The sequence below is a fragment of the Aedes aegypti genome, chromosome 1, assembly GCF_002204515.2.
Source record: "Aedes aegypti strain LVP_AGWG chromosome 1, AaegL5.0 Primary Assembly, whole genome shotgun sequence".
Classification (NCBI taxonomy): Eukaryota; Metazoa; Arthropoda; class Insecta; order Diptera; family Culicidae; genus Aedes; species Aedes aegypti.
In genome coordinates, this window is record NC_035107.1 from 46,464,390 (window position 1) to 46,472,986 (window position 8,597).

An 8,597-nucleotide genomic window follows, 5' to 3' on the forward strand; every position below is an offset into this window, starting at 1 on the left:
TTTTATAGTACAAGTCACTTGCATTTAAACGTTAGTCTTCGCTATTTTTCTATGCATTACATGACGTTTTCCTTAGGTGGACCATATTGTTCCGATCACCCCTACAGTTCGCTTCATCATGGTAGTCGAAACAGCAAATTTTTAACAATCAATCCTACGTTTTTCTTTTCGTTAACTGCAATATCGCTTCAGGTTATAGTCGTCGAATAGTACATGAGGACGGGCCTTCAATTTCTTGCCATTTTCTTCAGTACTGAGTAACTAATAAACGAAGGGACCTTCTATTACACATCATGTTTTGTGAAGTACTCCAAAATTAGCAACGCATAGTATGCGAGTTATCTCTAGCCAGAGTCTTTGACGTCAGGTTAATTTGGGTCTCAACGTAGTGCCTGATCCGGATCCATCCTGGCGTAGTGATTACCCATGTATAGTAGGCATCTTAATCAAGCAGTAGGGGCACAACTAGTTTAGAAACTAAACGCAGCGCACTGCTCTGCTCTGTTCATTTGATGTATGGACATGATAATCAATCCTAAAAAGCAAAGAATGATCAAATATCATCCATTAAAATGAAAAAAAAAAAAAATTACCTACCGTACAACCTCTTGCAGTTATCCACTGTTGACCTCTTTGAAATTGACTGCTTTCCGAGAACTTCGAATGAAAAATCAAATCGTTCTTGCTTCCATTCGAACCGGACATTCATCACATATAACCATTTGTGTAATTACATTTTTATCAATGCTGTAAAACTGGTAAAACTGAACTCAATGAACTCGGCGGTTGCTATGATCGTTTATAGATATTAGAACACCGATGTTGATAAACTACTGAAGTTCCGGTCGTCTTCAAAGGTACACGAAAGCGAAGCGTAATATACCGCGTTATTATACCGTGTAATATAACAAAAAGCGTAGGTATTTTATATTATATTATTAGATACGGTCGATAAGATTATGAAAAAGACCACCAGATCACAACACTTTGTTTTTGTTTTGATTCATCGGTTGACAGATTGCTTTAAGCACATCATGTCAGATGATAGAGATACTGCCGCAATTCGTTGTACAGATGGCATTAGTGCGCCAGTGATTTCCAACGTATTTTGGTTTGAAATTTTACACAGGTTTTTGGAAAAAATTGTTCCAGCATAAACATCTGTTATCTGTGCTGCTACGTTTGCTGGCATGAAATTTCACTCAAACGGCTATTTATGATTCGATGTGATGCAAACTCAATCATTTTTTGCTGAGAGGTTCATGTGAGGATTTGAACAGCATGCGCATAATTGGTATAAACACAAAGTGGAATAAGAAAAAAACTCAGCAATCACAGAAAAAGAAGACCGTCTTCGCGAGTCTCGTCTCAGGTCACACCCCTTGGCTTAAACTCAAATATTGGGTGTATTTTGTTTTCCGTGTACCTTCCGAAATGTCAGATAGGAACAACCCCAGTGTTGAAACTAAAACCCCTGTGGTGTTTTTGTCGACTAAGCGAACGTCAAACATGATCTCAAGTGTCGAGGTTCAATTGTGGACCCAATTTTTAAATAAAAGTTTAATTATGATATAGCCGTTATTTGAGCGGGAAAAAATGCTGAAGTAGTTGAAGTAACATGCTCTTTTAGGTTGTTAAATAAAAACAAGATTTTATTAAAAATTTTAGGACTCAATTCAATATCCTACACAAATATCATACTTCTTTCAACGAACTTCCACACTTTTACCTACGACGACGCAGTTCATACAAAATTCATGGAATAATAATACAAAAAGCATTACGAGAGGGTGGGTGGGTGTCAAAAATGGCCATTTATGGCGTTATAAAATTTGTGAATGAACCCTTACCAAAACAAATGCAAACAAATGGAGGAATTCCCATAAAAGTTCTGGAGGAATTCCTGAAAGTCTTTGAGGAATCCCTGAAATAATCAGTAGAAGGACCATGACAATGGATTACCTGCTTTGCTCTTGCCCACAGTTGACCAGCAGGAGTTTTCTTATTTTATTTTTTATGGGGAAAGGCATATGTAACTTCAAATGTCTTGTTAATTGAAGACTTGGTCGTACAAATATTTGGTAGGCGTGATGCACAACCGGTACCAAATATTTTTTCGAAAATAGTTCCCAATTTTAAGAAATAATTCATTCGATGCATTTCGCCATACAAATATTTTTCGCGTTACCTTTTAGTGATTTTTCGTACATATACTCTAGCACATGTACGTTACTATAAGATGAGTAGCGAATCAGGCCATGCATGTAACCAATTCGTGGAAAGAATCTAGGAGCAACTTATTGAGGATTTTCCGCATGAACTTTGCAAGGATTTTTTTGGAAATTATCCGGCTGATTTCCAGAGGAATCTGTTTTGGAAATCTAGGAGTAATTCAATCCAAGAAGAAAAAGAAAAAAAGGAGTAATTACCTAATTTAATTGCTGGTAGAATTTACTGAGTAATTATCGGAGGATTTCTTGAAGGAATTTTCTGAATTGTTCCTATTGAATCCTTCAAGAGAATTCCAGTACAGATTTGAAAAAAAACATGATTTTGGCCAAGGTGTAGATCACTTTTTCAGTGCACATCTAATGTGCATCAATTTACATCAAATGCTTTTTTTTTCATTCACATCAACTTAGCCCTGATATCACTATATCATCATAGCAACACGTCATTGTCTGTTGTGAAAAATTGTGAAAGTTTCTTTTTTTTTCGTGATTTCAAATATTGGACAGCTAAACACATTAATGGTATATCACTCAATTAAAATCTTAATCGTTATTTAACTTAATCATTATTCCTTCCAGGTCATAAATTGAATTTAAGGCACATCTGGTACAACACAGCATTTTGAGGCATGCTTATCATGGAATTTGATGGGCTGGCTAGTGAACCATTCTTAAGTAGAGTTTCTGTCTGCATAAATGTGGTTTGATAAACAGTTCTAAAGACAAGAATATAAATCGATTGGAAAAATAAATCCAGGGATCAGAAAAAGAACTGATATAATAAATAATCAATAAAGTTTCTAGAAGTATGAGGGTGTTTATTATGTCTAGACTTTCGAATAATTTGAATGCTTTAAATTTCTATCGGCTAACAGTGGCTGGCGTTCTGTTAACCATGCCTGCGACTTTTTGCATGGCAAATGCCAGTTCAGATCTCTGTCATATGAAAAAAGGTATTCCGTGAAAATCCTGGGGATGGCCCGTACTAAGCAGACCGCCCGTAAGTCAACTGGAGATAAGGCTCCTCGTAAGGAGTGTCCGTCTGCGTTTTCAAGTGTTAATGATTGCGTATATTGAACTTGTAATCGAGACCCAGATTCACTGACATTTCACCCTACAATAGAATCCTCATAAAAATTGTTCTTCACTATGCAATATGCTACATATATATCAGCCGCTTAAAATCAGTGCACATACTTGTTTCCTCGTAACCTTGGGGAAGATCGGGTAACCAACCCCCGGTGGGAACTTTGGTCGTATGCTGACAGGGAAGGGGGGGTTTGCTTCTGCAAACCTGGAGCGTCTGTACTCCACGTTAGGAGCGGCTCACAACAGCGTCTGTTCCCCATGTCAGGGGCGGCTGATCATCGTCCGAGTGCCAGAGAAGGACTCTAAGCTAAACTGCGCACTATGGCCCTCCGAACATTTAGGGGGAATGGTCCTCCGGAAATCTAGGGGGTTGGTGTCAGGCCCTGCAAGCCAACCGTAAAAACACATCAGCACAGGAACGTCAACGAGAGAATACGGACCGGAACAATCGGCAAAGACCACAGCGACGAAAATGGACTAGCGATTGGAAACTCGGTACGTGGAACTGCAAATCTCTCAACTTCATTGGAAGTACTCGCATACTCTCCGATGTACTGAAGACCCGCGGTTTCGACATCGTAGCGCTGCAGGAGGTGTGCTGGACAGGAGCATTGGTGCGAACGTTTAGAGGTAATCATACCATCTACCAGAGCTGCGGCAACACACGCGAGCTGGGAACAGCTTTCATAGTGATGGGTGATATGCAAAGGCGCGTGATCGGGTGGTGGCCGATCAATGAACGAATGTGCAAGTTAAGAATCAAAGGCCGATTCTTTAACTTCAGCATAATCAACGTGCATAGCCCACACTCCGGAAGCACTGATGATGACAAGGACGCATTTTACGCGCAGCTCGAACGCGAGTACGACCGCTGCCCAAGCCACGACGTCAAGATCATCATAGGAGATTTGAACGCTCAGGTTGGCCAGGAGGAGGAGTTCAGACCGACGATTGGAAAGTTCAGCGCCCACCGGCTGACGAACGAGAACGGCCTACGACTGATAGACTTTGCCGCCTCCAAGAACATGGCCATTCGTAGCACCTATTTCCAGCACAGCCTCCCGTATCGGTACACCTGGAGATCACCTCAGCAGACAGAATCGCAAATCGACCACGTTTTGATCGATGGACGGCACTTCTCCGACATAACCGACGTCAGAACCTATCGTGGCGCCAACATTGACTCCGACCACTACCTGGTGATGGTGAAACTGCGCCCAAAACTATCCGTCATCAACAATGTACGGTACCGACGCCCGCCCCGGTACAATCTCGAGCGGCTAAAACAACCGGATGTCGCCAATGCGTACGCGCAGCATCTTGAGGCAGCGTTGCCGGATGAGGGCGAGCTCGATAGGGCCCCTCTTGAGGACTGCTGGAGGACAGTCAAAGCAGCCATTAACGACGCTGCCGAAAGCGTTGTCGGATATGTGGAACGGAGCTCAAGAAACGATTGGTTCGACGAGGAGTGCCAGGAGGTTTTAGAGGAGAAGAATGCAGCGCGGGCTGCAATGCTGCAGCATGGTACGCGGCAAAACGTGGAACGATACAGACTGAAGCGGAAACAGCAAACCCGCCTATTCCGGGACAAAAAGCGCCGCCTGGAAGAGGTGGAATGCCAAGAGATGGAGTTGCTGTACCGTTCTCAAGAAACGCGGAAGTTCTATCAGAAGCTCAACACATCCCGCAAAGGCTTCGTGCCGCGAGCTGAGATGTGCCGGGATAAGGATGGGAGCATCTTGACGGACGGACGCGAGGTGATCGAAAGGTGGAAGCAGCACTACGATGAACACCTGAATGGCGCAGAGAACACAGGCACAGAAGGTCAGGACAGCGAAGGCGATGGCTACGTCAGCACAGCGGACAGCGGAAATCAACCATCTCCCACGATGGGGGAAGTTAAGGATGCCATTCAACAGCTCAAGAACAACAAGGCCGCTGGCAAGGATGGTATCGGAGCCGAACTCATCAAGATGGGCCCGGACAGGTTGGCCGCTTGTCTGCATCGGCTGATAGTCAGAATCTGGGAAACGGAACAGCTACCGGAGGAGTGGAAGCAAGGCGTTATATGCCCTATCTACAAAAAGGGCGACAAACTGGAGTGTGAAAATTATCGTGCAATCACCATCCTAAACGCCGCCTATAAAGTGCTATCCCAGATTCTCTTCCGTCGTCTATCACCTATAGCAAACGAGTTCGTGGGAAGTTATCAAGCAGGTTTCATCGACGGCCGCTCGACAACGGACCAGATCTTTTCCGTGTGGCAAATCCTCCAGAAATGCCGTGAGTACCAGGTCCCTACGCACCATTTGTTCATCGATTTCAAGGCGGCATACGATAGTATCGACCGCATAGAGCTATGGAAAATCATGGACGAGAACAGCTTTCCCGGGAAGCTCACAAGATTGATCAGAGCAACGATGGACGGTGTGCAAAACTGCGTGAAGATCTCGGGCGAACACTCCAGTTCGTTCGAGTCTCGGCGGGGACTACGACAGGGCGACGGACTTTCGTGCCTGTTGTTCAATATTGCGCTTGAAGGTGTCATGCGGAGAGCCGGACTTAACAGTCGAGGCACGATTTTCACGAGATCCGGACAATTTGTTTGCTTCGCGGACGACATGGATATTATTGGGAGAAAATTTGAAACGGTGGCAGATTTGTTCACCCGCCTGAAACGCGAAGCAACAAGAGTCGGGCTAATGGTGAATGCGTCGAAAACAAAGTACATGCTGGTTGGCGGAACTGAGCGCGACAAGGCCCGCCTAGGAAGCAGTGTTACGATAGACGGGGATACCTTCGAGGTGGTGGACGAGTTCGTCTACCTCGGATCCTTGTTGACGGCTGACAACAATGTTAGTCGGGAAATACGAAGGCGCATCATCAGCGGAAGTCGTGCCTACTATGGGCTCCAGAAGAAACTGCGGTCAAGAAAGATTCACCCCCGCACCAAATGCACGATGTACAAAACGCTCATAAGACCGGTAGTCCTCTATGGGCATGAGGCGTGGACTATGCTCGAGGAGGACTTGCAAGCTCTTGGGGTTTTCGAACGCCGAGTGCTAAGGACGATCTTCGGCGGCGTGCAGGAGAACGGCGTGTGGCGGCGAAGGATGAACCACGAGCTCGCTCAACTCTACGGCGAACCCAGTATCGTGAAGGTAGCTAAAGCTGGAAGGATACGCTGGGCAGGGCATGTTGCAAGAATGCCGGACAACAACCCTGTAAAGATGGTGTTCGCCACGAATCCGGTCGGAACAAGAAGGCGTGGGGCGCAGCGAGCTAGGTGGATTGATCAGGTACACCAGGACCTGGAGAGCGTGGGTCACAGGCGAGGATGGAGAGAAGCGGCCATGAACCGAGGGAATTGGCGAAATATTGTTGGCGAGGCTTTATCAAGATAATTGATGTAAAGCCAAATAAGTAAGTAAGTAGTAACTTGTTTCCTCGCACGGTTTGTCAACTTTCCAATAATAAGGCCGCTCTCTTGCATCTCTGGCGAATGATCCATTCTGAAGAATGATATTCTGGCAAAAACGATCGTGTTGGACATCAAAGCTGCAACAAAGAATATTTAACTATTATAATCAAGGAATAGAAATTGCCATGAATATCCGATTCTCCATCAATCAATCAAACCCATAAGGGCCATTATGTACTTTTTAGTTGGACTTTTGACACTTCGACAACGATAAAAATCAAACATTGTAGCAATCCATAGATTAGCAAAAAACTGTGCATTTAAATGCAATCAAATGCATCAAAATCTACTGATGCATCAAATACATCAAGAGTGATCCGCCCCTTGATTTTGGCCCAATATCACGAAAACCGAACTTACCTACTTATTTGGCTTTACATCAATTATCTTGATAAAGCCTCGCCAACAATATTTCACCAATTCACTCGGCTCATGGCCGCTTCTCTCCATCCTCGACTGTGTCCCACATTCTCCAGGTCCTGGTGCACCTGGTCAATCCACCTAGCTCGCTGCGCCCACGCCATCTTGTTCCGACCGGATTCGTAGCGAACACCATCTTTACAGGGATGTTGTCCAGCATTCTTGCAACATGCCCTGCCCAGCGTATTCTTCCAGCTTTAGCTACCTTCACGATACTGTGTTCGTCGTAGAGTTGAGCGAGCTCGTGGTTCATCCTTCGCCGCCACACGCCGTTCTCTTGCACGCCGCCGAAGATCGTCCTTAGCACTCGGCGTTCGAAAACCCCAAGAGTTTGCAAGTCCTCTTCGAGCATAGTCCACGTCTCATGCCCATAAAGGACTACCGGTCTAATGAGCGTTTTGTACATCGTGTATTTGGTGCGGGGGTGAATCTTTCTTGACCGTAGTTTCTTCTGGAGACCATAGTAGGCACGACTTCCGCTGATGATGCGCCTTCGTATTTGCTGACTAACATTGTTGTCAGCCGTCACCAAGGATCCGAGGTAGACGAATTCGTCCACCACCTCGAAGGCATCCTCGTATATCGTAACACTGCTTCCTAGGCGGGCCCTGCCGCGCTCATTTCCGCCAACCAGCATGTACTTTGTTTTCGACGCTTTCATCATTAGCCCGACTTTTGTTGCTTCGAGTTTTAGGCGGGTGAACAAATCTGCCACCGTTTCAAATTTACTCCCAATAATATCCATGTCGTCCGCAAAGCAAACAAATTGTTCGGATCTCGTGAAAATCGTACCTTGACTGTTAAGTCCGGCTCTCTGCATGACACTTTCAAGCGCAATATTGAACAACAGGCACGAAAGTCCGTCACCCTGTCGTAGTCCCCGCCGAGAATCGATCGAACTAAAGTGTTCGCCCGAGATGTTCACGCAGTTTTGTATACCGTCCATCGTTGCTCTGATCAATCTTGTGAGCTTCCTGGGAAAGCTGTTCTCGTCCATGATTTTCCATAGCTCTACGCGGTCGATACTATCGTATGCCGCCTTGAAATCGATGAACAAATGGTGCGTAGGGACCTGGTACTCACGGCATATCTGGAGGATTTGCCGCACGGAAAAGATCTGGTCCGTTGTCGAGCGGCCGTCGATGAAACCTGCTTGATAACTTCCCACGAACTCGTTTACGAAAACCGCTTGTAATCATGATAAATACAACTTCGTAGTCTGAACATAGCATTAAGAGTTTGTTCATAAATTTCATAAATGGCCATTTTGGACACCCACCTGTAGTTATTTTAAGACGTTTTTCTCGAAGCGTCTTTTCGAGCCAAGATTAGACCAATAACTGACAGAATGCTTGTATCTTGGTTTCCGTCCTGAT

General features: G+C 45.0%; 1 long non-coding RNA gene across 1 annotated transcript; it reads right to left on the bottom strand.

Annotated features, from left to right (window-relative positions):
- LOC110674412 lies at positions 1-1,013 on the bottom strand. The gene is made up of 2 exons (XR_002498840.1): positions 598-1,013; positions 1-535 (listed from the first exon to the last, which is right to left on the bottom strand). It is a non-coding gene; the product is annotated as an uncharacterized LOC110674412 (long non-coding RNA).
- Positions 1,014-8,597: the final 7,584 nt, after the last annotated feature.